Source organism: Corapipo altera, unplaced genomic scaffold (genome assembly GCF_003945725.1).
Source record: "Corapipo altera isolate COAL_440 unplaced genomic scaffold, ASM394572v1 2, whole genome shotgun sequence".
NCBI classification, from domain to species: Eukaryota; Metazoa; Chordata; class Aves; order Passeriformes; family Pipridae; genus Corapipo; species Corapipo altera.
The window spans coordinates 11,785,518-11,799,669 of record NW_020884890.1 but is presented as its reverse complement, the minus strand read 5'-3'; positions in this window follow the sequence as shown (position 1 = coordinate 11,799,669).

Genomic DNA, 14,152 nt, shown 5'->3' with positions numbered 1-14,152 from the left:
AGGAAAACTGAGCTCCTGTTAATGACCTCCAAACATCTGCTCTGCTCCCTCCCCTCTATTTTCTACTATGGCTAGGAGGATGTCTTATACAACCATGATTTGTCGCTGGTAGGTTAGGGAGTTTGGCTGACTTCCAGTCCCTGTTCGAAGTGGATGTTTCTGCTATGAAGTTTTTGCTGTATCCTTTGCAAATAATTATCAATATCCACTCTCATCTTTCTTGAAATAACACTGAATTGTGCTTCTGCCTCTGTTTCCTTCTCTTTATGTTAAAACTTTCTTCCTAAAAAATATTTCCTAATGTGTTAATCTGGTCTGTTAATCTGAGTTCTGAGATGGCAGATTTGCTGCTACATGGTAGACAAATCTTGTTTCACAATGTTGACCACCAAAGCAAATCAGAGGTTACCTCAGAGAGCTCTCTCCTACTGGTCAGTCACCTGAACGTAATGAAGCTTTACACTACAATGCTGTTTAAGACAGTGTCTGCAGCAAATTATGTGCCCTCTGTATTGTTGCTGTAGGAAAAAGAAAAAAACATCCATTGTCTCAATGTGTAAAATTAAATTTTGTACTGGTAGAGACAAGTAAACCAGTGGAAGGGAGGTAGTCTTTCTTTAGTGGGCTAGTAAAACCTCAACTGTCAAGGAATTTGCTTTATGAAATATTGTTTGAATAAAATGTCCCCAGGCTGGCTGGGAATGGGTGGGCAGCTTTGGTAAGGTCGTCTGGTTCTGTTGCAAGCTAGAATTTCCCTCCTCCCTCCATCACTTTTATATGAAAAAAAAAAAAAAGAAAACAAAACATCAGCCTGATTTTAGCATAGATGACTTTATATGACTATATGAGTGGGAAACTAAATAGAAATCAGATGGAGAAGATGAGATGTGAGGAGAATATAAAAATAAGGAGATGGTCACAGGAGCCAAAAGCAGCAAGTAACAGCTCTTCAGAAGAGACAACTACAGTAAACGGTTTGTTTCATGAAGGTAGAGCTAAACAAACTTTATTTCCCCCAATGTTTTGTTGTATGCACCTTAATAGCTTTTTCAGCATCCTGAACTCTCTGTCATCCTCTACCATTCAATAGCCCTCCTATATCTACCTGTCTTCTTTATATTGTGGCTGACGGATCAGGCAACACACAGCCGCGAAAGGTTGATCTCAGTTATATGTTTCTCAGTGGAGGTACTAAATAAGGTCCTCCTCCTCTGTTTAGAAAGCTACATTTACAATGGTTTAAGGCACTTTTTACCTCTGAGGCATCCAACCCCCTCTGAAACTAGACTGGTCTTTAAGGAGGACTGATGGTTGTGGAGACTCTGTCAATTGACAGACACTGGTAGATGTTGAGAATAACATATAGGTAGGCATGACATGCCAACAAACTAACATCTTAGGCAGTTCATCTAAATATGATGTTCAATATGATAATATATACAGGCAGAATTAGAGGAGACAGAAAAGAAGACACTTAGAACCAAATCTTCATGAAATAAAATGCATTTGCATTGTTACAGTGATCAGGTAACAGCCAATAGACAAATAGTAACAACTTCTAATGAGAAAACTAAATTAAATTTAAGACTCACCTAATTCAATGATTAATAGGCTATTTAAAACAAGAAGCAGTGGGATAAGGTTCCACATCAAAATAAAAGATAACATATAAATTCAAGGAATTTTTGTTGATTTGAATGTATGTCTTTGAAAAACATGTTCTCCTAGTAGTGTCTTTTTTGCCATCATGGATTTTTGAACTGTTTTCAAATTAGATTTTTCTTTTTTTTCAGATACCAATGTTGACACACATTGAAGAAATTTCAGTCTCTCTGTTCTACAGGTGACAGCATAATGTTTTCTCTCTGTGGAATTAAGTCATTAGGGTTCAAAGTCAAGAAAGAGAGTTACAGCAGAAAAGTTAAGAAAGTTATGCATTTGAGGCTCTGGATAGTACAGCTGAAACCAAATCATTGACTTATGGAAGAATGGCATCTTATGATGGACTTCGATGGGAATTAAGCTTGATTAATTTGAACCATGAGGATATCTTTTCCTTTCTAGCATTTAAGATTATAACTCATAATCTCTCAGTGAACAGACAACCTCGAAGAGAGCTTTCTTGCAGGAACTTGGTATGGGAATCCCTCACTAGAGGCTGGCTATTGCATTTACAGTAGGAGGATCTCACTTAGACTAGACAATTATGACACAGACAGACTTAGGCAAAATGAATCCCATTGTTAAAACGTGCAATAGTTTTGCTGGGAAGCGACCCTGTTCAATAAAATGCTGCCATTCACTGTAAGATGTTTAGAAAATATGGTGCTGAAGGGACTAGGCAGGGTTGGGTTAAATAAAACCTCTAAAATATAATGGAAACCAAAGAATTGTTTCTGAGCAGAAGATTCAGATCTCCTTGGCACTGGGTCAGTCACCTTTCAATAAAATCTTTTACATGAAATATCATGCTGTAGATTGTTAAGAGAAGTGCCAAATTTGATAGACTTGAAGACTAGTAGTGTGGCAAATCTCCTCTTCATTATTAACAATTTAAAGTCTTGCCAGAAATAACTGCTGTGCAAAGAGAGAACACTCTTCAATATGTTAAAATTTGCTAGAACAGAGTGTGTCCTAATCAAATTTTGTCCTGAATTGCCAAATGATGCATAGTTGTTTGTGTTGTAGATAACGCTCCAGTGGGGACTATTCTAAAATCCCTGAAATCTCATGTTATGCGAGACCTCTGGCTGAACTTTAACTCTACACTCAGAAGTGAGAGGTTGGTGCTATAAGCCACTCAGATCAACATCAAATACTGTAATTTTAATTGTACACTTAGCTAACAAAGATCAACTTAGATTAAATGAGCAATAAATTCCCACCTCTACAAAATGAACAAAACAACATTTCAGAACAGTGTACTCTGCATTTGAGGCCACACTCAGAGGTAATGATGGCAGAAAAGGGACAAAGTAGTCTTCTAAACATTGGTAGGATTCTAGCACTTTTTGTCTTTGTGTGCAACAGATGTTTCAGTGAGTTGGTCAGTTGTATCATATAAGCTATAAAATAAAGACATAAGGCTTAACAAATAGTTGGCACAGACCCAACACTTAAATCAGCTTCAAGTACTATGAGAAATTATGCTACTTTGAGGGCAACTATAAGGAAAATCTATTCTGATGGAGTGTACCTATTCAGTTTTGGCTGATTGCTGTTTGAACTCCCCCTGCTTACAAGTACATTAGGGAGTATATATTTCAAAAAAAAATTGTACAGTATTGCTAGGGACTCTGCATGTATTTATCCTGTTGAAATGTTTGAAGTTACAACCCACATATGAGTTTCTAATTTCTCTCCATTTTTAATATCCCACATTGGAAAATGTCAGTGCATCCACATGTCGTAGTGCCATTCCAAATCTCTGCAGGTCTCTGTAATGGAGAGTCAGAGGCTGGACCAAACATCTCCAGAGCTGAATTCTTGTTTGAAACATCCTTTGTCTTATCTGTTCTTTTCTGAGATCTAAAAAGACTCTTTCACCATGCTGCTGTTCAGTCCTGGCTCATTTCTATTCTTAGACTGAGCAAAGCAGACTCTCCAGACTAGAAGTTTCAGAGGAATCCTGTAATGGAGGCTTATAAGGGAGACTTACATGAAAAGTTTCACTGTTGGATCTAAGTTGATTCCCTCCAGATGTCTGGTCATCTGGAGAGAGAGAAATATCAAAGGTCTCCCCATGCATTTCAAAATGTATCTTTTCCTTCTGCTGAGAAGAGGCCCTAGTACTCAATAATGCTCCCATTCTTGGGACTATTTCAGGGGAAGCCTATTCTGCGGTTTGATGGAGTTATTGCTTCCAATAGCTCTGCTGATCTCATCACTTTAAATTATAAAGATGACCTGGGACTTAATGCCATGCCCATGTTCAACACTCCACACTCAAGCTGATGCCATTTTTATTACATATTTGCAACAATATAGCAGGCATCCCCTCAGGTCTCTCTCTATGCTCCCACCAGAGAAGAATCTTCAGACAGAAAAAGAATGAACACTGGAATATGAACCTGTTATCAGAGAAACTCTATTAGATCTACTATATGCCCATATCATGATTTTTTTCTTTGAATGAGAGCCATCAGTCTTCAAAATTGGGATTTAACACAACAGCAGTGAAGAGCTTCTAGGTCCTGAAGACTACAGCTACTCTCTCCTGTAATAATAGCAGCCATCATAAGAACTTCCTTCCTGATCCTTTCATTTACTATTGCTTTTACTCTTAGCTATTTGCTCTAATATTTGCTCTCAGATTTTACTGTTGATATTTTGCTTTTACTTTAAAGTGTCCAAGAACTATTTAGACAACTGTATTTTTCCAGATTAATACAGCTACCAGAACCCAAAACAGTAGACAAAATAGCTGTTGTGGTCAAGAGATCATGCTGTGGAAGTAGTTTACTGGGGGAGGTTAAAGCTGAACCTCTGTTTAACCACTGGCCACCTTTAGAACATGTGCAAGATTTCTTCTCTTTCAAAATTTGAACATATGAAAATTCAAGTGCATGGAAAATGAAAACAGAGGTGCATGACAGACAACTGTCTATTGATATTTCAGTCAAGACCTGTACCTGCAGCAAGAGAAGAAAAAGAGCAAAAGACACCATGAAGCATACTGGTCACTCTCCTTTCATCCCAGAAGACTCCAAGAGGTTACAGAGGAGGATGATGAAAGTTTTAGAGCAGATAAATGGAGAAACGTCTCAGCTTGGATTGAGTGAGTTAGGTATTTCCTCCCTTGTGGACAAAAGTAAAAAAAAACCTTCACTTTTTCTTAATACACAAATACATTTCTTTATTAAACCCAAAATGAGGAAATGCAGGCCTGCTCTCGTGGTTGCCTACAACCTCACAAAGCACCACAGATGATAATCTCTTTCTGAACCATTCTGATAATCATTTCTTCACCCACAAAAAGCATCAAAGTCACGCTGCTTTGGCAGAGAGCCATCTGCACAAGTGGGATTGTCACACACTCCTGACTGGGTAAGGTACATCTGGCAATTCCTTCCCACATGCCATCCATGTGTGCACTGTAAGGCTGGTGTGTTCATGATGCATCGGACAGTTTTCTGTACAGAGCACATGTAGTAACGCTGGCTCTTCCAGAATCATTGGATTGATAATGTATGTACCGTGGAACTGGTCAACACTTACACATTAGAAATGTCTGGTAATTCCTGATATTCAGCAGCTTGGTCAGAGCTATGCTTCTGCTATGACTAGCTGGGAATACTTCTAAAAATCCTGGATAAATACTGAAGTTGGTCTTTTTACACTTAGATTCCGCCTGGGGAAGGGAGGGGAATGGGGGGGGGTGGGGGGGAGAAAATAAAAGGGAAAATATTTGAGGAAACCTGGATTTATCTACCACCTCCATTTGAACTCAAAACCTGATTCCACAAGAAACAGAGGCAGAGCTTCTAACACTCTTGGTAAAGTAAGGATTTAACCTCTGGAATTTACTTTCTAGTTCTCATCTCTGAGTCCTAGCATATGCTTACAGCACGTAAAACTGAAGCAAGAAAAAAGTGGCTGTTGGGACAGCAAGAGTGAGAATTTTCTCGTCTGTCATATACACACGTGAACAAAGCAGCTTGGTTGGAAGATCATGTACCACTGAAGCACATTTCAAAAGCTCATAGAAATGTCACAAATACAGGGTGATGGTGCATGCAACAGATGCTAACACCTCTATATAATTCTATTCTGCAATTCAACAGGGTCATGGATGATAAGGCCAGAAAAAGTGGTTCTATTCACAAATTCCATGTTCATCTGCATAACATCAGCCACAGAACTGACAAATTCAGCCCTAACATAAGTAACTGAAGTAACTGGGTATGTTAGCAGTGTAGCTTCTATAAATTCATTGGAGGTTTCTTGTTACCACAGAAAAAGGATGGTAAGATTAAACCAGGTGTAAGGTGGCAGTGTGAGTTAAGAAACTCCTCTGTGAGTCCAAAGGTATGTGGCAAGCCTGAGGACAGATTGGTAACCAAGGCTACCATCAGTCATTCCTGCTCTAAATCAGCTCCAGGAAATCAAAGGTAGTGGCATGGGATGCTAGCCATGCTAATGTCCTGTTGGTCACAGAAAACAATGTCTCAGTCTGGCCTGTCAAGACAGCCGATCTCAGATGATTCCTGAATATTGGATAGGGTAAACTGATTTTTAACATTTCCAAAATGGTTTAAATACTAGGTATGTGATATGCTACAACTGCATCACATTTATAAGAGCATCAAAGCAAAATGCTCTTAGTGCTGCACCATCAAAGAGTTTTAGCTGTTCTGAAACTCAATGTATTTGTATTTATGTCATGAAATAAGCAAGAAAATATTTTTTAGAGAAAGGGTATGTATATTTTATTACTTAAATGTAAGATTTATCATCTCCTTATGATTCCTACATTGATTCGTTCTTCCTTTGCTCCACAATTATATAATATTGAGTAAATTACTTTCCTGCAAATGCCTGGAAAAGGAGAAGTTAATGCATCATGCAAAATAACTTTGTGTGAAAGACATTTATTTTTATGAATCTGGCTCTAAGACTCTCTCTCTAGTTTTAAAATTACTATCACAGCCAGACTGTGCATCAAAAAGATCCCACTTAACAGAATATATGATCTCAAAAATGAATATCTGTTAGATTGTTCATAAAGAGTGCTTTGAGAAATAACTTCTCACAGATGGAAAGCCATAAAAATGGTGTTCTGCTATCTCATAGTTTGAACCACAGTCTCAGAACATATGAAATATTGATATTGAATCAAGCTGTACCTGGTTCTGCTTGAATGAATTCTTCCAAGTTCTTGACCTCTGTTCTAATGTTGTTTCATTTTAAGGGGAGTTCAATGGAAAGAAAAAAACACAACAACAACAGAAAAAAAAAAACCAACCAAACACAAAAATCCCTGCTCAACTTTCTGTCCATGAGCAGATGTAAATCAGGAATGACATAGTAGTTTAGCCTATTTGATATTATATGTTACCTTTAAATAGTATAGTTGTAATAAAGTATAATGGCATGAATGGTCACACACATGAACATTTACTTGGTGTGAAGTGTTTTCACTCCTTTCCCTACAGAATAGATGCATCTTGACAAAGAGAAATGGCATAGAGAGCGCTGCTGACATTTTTAGGTGATGGAATAATGAAAATAAATGTTCGTTACTGCAGGATTTTTCTAAAGAAGGTTCTCTACTGACAGAATCATTCTCAGTGAAAAATACTGACATCGTCAGTAGAGAAGGCTATCTGTGAGTAGAAATTTTTCTCTTGGTGTCTTCTCTCTTCATGCACCAGTTCTGTCCTGGCACCATTTTCAGAGTGTACTGTAAGGATGCTTTCATGCACATTGCTTTTAAATCACCACTGAGGACACACCAAAAGTACCAATATAACCATTTCCTGGAAAGTTTCACTGTTCTCTCCAGGTGTTCCTAACTTTCTTAATCACAGTAATTCACAGTCAGGGTCCTGTTAGTCACCAGACAGATCATTTAACCACTCATAGAAAGCATCCAACATCTGCCTCAGTGATATGTTTCCCAATCAGAATCTGCTACCTCATGCCTTTTGATCTTGAACTGCAGTATGACTGTGGCTTGTGAACAACAGCACAAACACTGACACCGAACACCTCAAAGTCCACTCTTAAGATAACAGAGACCCTGGAGAAACAGCTGGAAAAGTGGAGCATCAGTGGTCAGATGATTCTGCACTCTATCACAGACCTTACATGGAATCATTTAGCTGCGTCCTCTTTTTTATCTCTCTTTGTTTGTTTGTTTTTTTTTTTTAATAAAGAATTTGTATGGAGCAACTTGTCCTAGGCAAGCTCTTGTTTAGCTCAAGTCAGTATAGCAGACCATTTACAGGCATATTACTTTTATTTTCCATACCTTTCATTTCAATATATTTATTATCCTTCACCTAATAAATCTTTTATCAAGTTATACATAAAGCTTGGATTGATTTAGAAAAGTGTCTGTGGCAGATTTTATAGCTGAAGATCTCCAAAGTGTTTTTATCACTACCGGATTTTTCCATATAACAGCTAATACTGGTTGGTCCCTTTGTGCAGCCCAGGGACTAGCTAAAGTGTGCCCTTTGAGGGTACTCCAGCTGCTTGTCCCAGTACAGCTATTCCTTGCCCAATTTAGGATTCATCAGCTTCAACAATGCTCACAGAAGCTGGTGCTAAAACTGGTGCTAAAAGCTATTCTTCAGGAAGCATTAGTTTGACAAGTAATGCTCCTGCAGCTCCCCACAACAGCAGCAGCAGAGGTGAGAGCAGGGATGAGGGCCATCAGGAGCAAAAGCTGGCCACCTTTCCATGGAGGAGGTGGTCATGAGAGACAGCAGGAGGCACCAGACCCATTCCCTAAGGACTACCCTACTCTTTGCTGAGAGCAAGCCCAGGGAACTCCTCTGAAGCCAAGTTCAGAGTCTAAAATCAGATAGGTTAGTAACTTCAAAGAAAAGAGCTGAGGTGACATTCAAATGTGTGTTGGGTCTCAGCCTGCAGGTCTTCTGGAATCTGTACACTAGTCTGAAAGACCTGGGAAATTGCAAGTGAAACAGGTAACCTCCTGCTGCCAGAAGGCTTACGTTTGTGGTGAAGGGCACATTCCCTGAAAAAATTAGAAAGGGGGCTGTGGACTAAAAAGATTGACTACTGCAAAATGAGAGGTACTAGTGAAGTACATCATCGAAGGTGTGAAGTCAAACTTCCCCAATGCTCAGAGGTGTTAAGCCCTCAAACCCTGTTCTGTAAGCTGCACTCTGACAGCGTTGCATTGCAGAGAAGAGGTAACATTTTTTCAAAAGCTCATTGAAAAAGTGTTTGGCTCTCACAGGAGGTCAGCAGGATTGATTGAGCTCCTTTAGATCTACATTAACATATTTCCTCTGCGTTCAGCCAGACGTTATTGATGCACCACGGCTTTGAACTTTAGAGGAGGCTGGATGGCTTCTGCTACAGCTTGCCCAGGGACTGCAAGGAGCCCCAAAACCCAGTCCCTATGCTCTGCCATACAGGTCGTGCTGGAGAACCATGCGTGGTGCGTGGGTGTTCAGACTGATCAGAATCCCCTCGGCTACTGTTAATGACCATGCAAAAGGGAAAAGAGAGGCAAAGCAAAAAAAGAAAGGAGATCAAGTGCAGTGATTCTCTGTTTTTTCTCTTTTTTTCCCTCATGTGGAGTTACAAGGGAAAAGGTAGGAACAACAGGCACGGAACATTCTGTCTTGGATTCTTATTCACTTCAATTGTTTTTATATCATTGTTTTCTGTACTAGTGTACCTTCACATTGTAAGTTTGTTGCTCTGTCTGAGCAAGTAAGCAAGCAGACTTCTGGACTGATGGTCCAGGTTTGCCCCACTGAGCCTCAGGAACCTCAAGTTGCACATGAACTAGGAATTCACTTCCCTGTAGACAGTGGAGAGTGAAAGAACTCTCCAGATGTGATTCAGATCTCAAATGGGCTGACTTGCCTGGAGAAGCCTCACTCAATTTCCTGAAGTTACACAGAGAACAGCAGATTAATGTGCCTTAGTCCAAAGTTGGCATTTGTTCCCCTGGTGGTTTCCATTGGATCCCGTCCCAAAGCGAATTTGTATTTCAAAAAGCTATATAAAACTTTTGATGCATCTTTTCGTAACAGGGGTGGCAGTGAAATGAAAATAGATAGAAAACTCCCAGAGAGGAAGGCTGTGTCCAAACCATTGTGCAGAGAGAAAGTAGGAGGAGGAGGGAGGGAAGGAGAGGAAAATCCAGGGTGGATCTGCTGTGAATAATCAATACTCAGGGGTCTGGAGGGCCTGGACAATTAGGAAATGCATCTCCTAACTCTCCTCAGAATCCTGAAGCTGCCAAAAGGCTGTTACCTGCTCTGGGACTGCTTAGGGAGCTGAGGACATGCCCTGAGAGCCCAGAGCAGCTTTTGGCTCCCCAAAGCTGTGAGTTCACATCAGCCAGAAGAGGATGTGAAATCCAGCCTCACCAAGCTGTCTGGAAAGCGGAGCTGTCTGGAAAAGCATTAAGGAAGGGCCTTAAAACCTGTCCACTGCGGCAGGTTTAGATTAAAACAGGTATGTTGCAAGCAAACCTAAACCCACTCAAATGGCTGGAGAGCCGGCTCCTGCTCAGCTTGCAGGGATTATGTGCCTTGCACTGACCAACTTCATGCCAGCAACCAGCCCCAGTGCTGCTCAACTCCCAGATCCACTATACATGTCACCAGAACTTCTTTTAGCAGGTGGTAGCCATTTGCTATGCCAAGCAAAATCTGTGTTGGACCTGCTAACTGACAGATGATACAGAGCCATAGACAGTACTTTTTTTTTCTTATTGCAAATAGATATAGGAGCACTGGTGTGCCCAGCTGGCCTCGTGGGGCAGTGCTTGCATAGTACCTCTTCCCACCCACACGTTAAAAATTGTCCCATGTAGACACTTCCACGAACTCTTGTGATCACTTTGCTTTTGTTCTTTCTTGTTTAGTTTCCCTTAATCTAAAAGAAGTAACTCAAACTGAGAACATATTGCTGCTCTTTGAGTGTGGAAAAACATAACATAGCAACTTGTCTTAGCTTTCTAATAGTTTCACGATGTGCTTTTAAACAATGTCAAACTTGTTCAAGGCTCGTGACATTTGAAGTTGGCAAGTAAATCAACATTTGGGTTTTTTCAAAAGTAAAAGTTTTTAGAAATAAAATGGTTGTATTAATTTCAACAGAAAATATTAGTCCCTGCTTTTTCTGTTCTTTTTCTTTTAGACACAAAGTGCTGTGTATGCAAGATTATTTTTATTTTGAATGTATGTTGCAGTGCTCAACATTTTAATTGCCACTTCCTCAATAAAACCATTGGAAATCTTCCATCTTGCCATTAGCACTTACAAAATAACTGTTAACAATATGTTATCCAGACACAGAAACTTTATAATTAACATTGGACTAGTCTTCAAAGTCTAGTGACTAAAATATATCCTATAAAATTACTGGACTTCATTCAATGCTATTCTGCTGGTTTAATGTTCAATAAATGTGTTGAGGGGAGATATTTGGCAACATGCATTAGTCTCTCTGGCAGAGAGAATGACTACAATGGGGTTTGCTCTCTGCTCTATGGCAAGAGCACCAAGGCTCTACTGGGCTGCTGCGCAAACACTGAAAGGTTGCTGCTGGTGTGAAATAACATAGCTCCCAGACACACTGCTGTGCAATCCTTCAATGCAATGCTCCTCCCTTGTCAACTGACAAGGAATTGGACAGTTCTCACATAAGCAATAAAACACAACAGGCAGTGTATTTCTGGACCATTATAGCACAACTGGGGTAATGTCAGAAGGCTGAAGGCCAAGCATCTCAGCTCCGGGAGAAATACAAGATTGGCTCTGAAGCATCTTAATGCTATCCCAAAATGGAATTTCTACAGTACATTAAATAAGGAGGAATACTTAGTCCTGTGCCTTTAACACAGACATGGACATGACATCACTGGCAGCTAATTAAGACTTATTCCAGCCAGAATTGTGCTGCAGGCATAGCAGGCCATTGCACTGGTAAAGAATTTGGAGGACAGGATGAAAAGGATTGGAATGCACTTTTATTTAGATCAAACTATGAAAAAGGCATCATAATGGATTAAAAACATAATTTTGCAGGATCAATCAAATTTAAAGCAGTATCTCCAAATAATCTGATCATACAAAGCTCTTTGCCCGTGGGAAACATCTGAAAAAAACTCTCTGCCTAGTTTCTGAGATAAACAAGACTAATGGACCAACCAACATGTGGATACAGTTCTGGGAGTTATTTTTACTAGAGTATAGCTCTTAGTCCGGCCAAGAGTATTGTTGTGTTTAACACTCCAGATGCTCATGGGATGAAGTTGTCACTGTCTCAGTGTACTTTCAGTTCTTTATAAGTATGAAATACTTCACATGCAAGTTGATGTCTATGCCAGAAGGTACTGTAGGCAAGAGTCAGGCTGCCCAGGGTTCCTACCTAGCAAGAAAATTTGGGAAGTCGGAAGCAAAATCCTTGGCCTTAGAGCCATGGGACTCCATGAGACACTGAATAAAGGAGGTATGTGAGTGAGGCACACACAGCTCTCCCAGCTCTGCAGTTTTTGCCCTGTGTACACCAAAATGTATAAAGAGAAAAATTAGTAAATATACACTATAAATATTAATATGAGTTTTGCTGTATCCTAAAAGTAAAATGTACTGTTTTTCCAGACTGCTTTACTAACTTTTTACAGATCTTTTAGCAGGCAATATGAAAAAATATAACTGCAGCATCTGGGTAGACTTTCCTTCAGAAAATAAGCCTTAGTAGGAACTGTTTTCTTATACTCTCCCTGTTCTTGGCTCACAGGTCATCTAGTGAGGCCACAGTTGGAGTAGCGGAAGAACAGTGCCAGGGAAGGGCTTTCACCTTTCATGCTCATTGCACACGTGAACATTTGCTTTCTGTCAACAATTTGGACACTCGGTCAGACCAGTTATTTTCAAATTGTTTGTCATTGTCTGAGCAGGCTTGGTCTCTTTGCAAAGTATCAGTTTTCAGATCCATTATAAGCAGGAATAGACAGTTGAGCAAGTGGTTGGGTTGCTGAGGGGAATGGTCTCGGCTCAGAAATGTCTACTAAAACACAGTGGAAGCTCCTACCATCTAGATAATTCTCTGTACTGACTCAGTGGGCTCATTCTGTTCAGCACTCTACTAATATTATATCTAATAATACACTTGTGAAATTAGGTTACAGATCATTGTGAGGGTGACTGAGTTCTGGTGGTATAACATCACTACATTGTGACAGTCAGGTTTCAGATGAAAAACACTGACAATTTTTTAGGTAAAAAAATCCTTTGTTTATTTATTGTCAAGCACTCAGATTGAAGAGAGACAAAAGATTTTGGAGGGCATCTTTTCTGTGTATTTTTTTTTTGCCATCGTCATATAGCTATCAATCATAAGATCAGAGAAAAGGGACCTATAAGGGACACTAAGACATTATCTAGTTGATCCACCTCCAGCAAGGTAGGGCATATATGTACTCCCTTCCTACCATTTGCTTTTCTAACTTATTCTTGGGTCCCTTTGGTGATTTGGCTTCACGGTTTCCCTAGACAATCTATTTCAATGCTTGGTTATTTATTACAATAGAAACAATATCCTTACTGTTCTGATACCTAAGAGGTACCTTATTTAAATTACCTCCTTTTTTGTGTACAAAGGGCAAAGGAAAATTTTTTTTTTGTTCTTCTTGCTGCTACCCTCATGTATCTGAAGGCTATTATCACAATTCCTTTTTATTCTTCTGCAGAATAAACAATCTAAATTCCTTCAGCTGTTATTTGTAAGGTATGATTTTAGACCTTCGACCACAGTTGATGCCTTCCTCTGGTGTCCATTCACTACGTCTTTTCAGTGTGCAACACCCAGGTTTACCCACATTGAATAGAAGGAACTTGTTTAATGTTTTACAGGTGATATCCCTGTCAACTGCCTTCTTCTGAGCTCTGGGATTACACTGTGACTGGGGTAGGTATTGTAAGACAAAACATTTCTCTGATCATTATCCAGTAAAACCATTTGCATCTTGAAGTTCATGAACACTTGCTAGAATATTCACAGAAGCAAATGCAACTGGGGACACAAAGACAACTGTAACAAATTCAGACAAATATCCCTAAAGTAAGTGCTAATATCATCTCATTCTGAGTTAATATAGATACCCTTCCTTAGGACGATGCAAGATGATAAATTAATCTGCAAGTTTAATAAGATCAAATGGTAGATACTTATTAAACTGGTAATAGGTGTACATCATGTTGCAGTTTCAATGTTTTAAGAAAAAAGAGGAAATGCTTATACAGAAAACACAGTGTCTCTTATGGTCTGAAAACAAGGAGAGGGGAAAACACACATCTCCCCCCAACAACAAGTGAGCTGTCATCCACACAAGCTATCCTCTAGACATACTTCTATCTTGGACCTGACAGAGGGGTTTTGACCCAAATGCTTGTCTCTTTTTTTCCAACTGTATTAAGCAACCTAATAAAAGAGA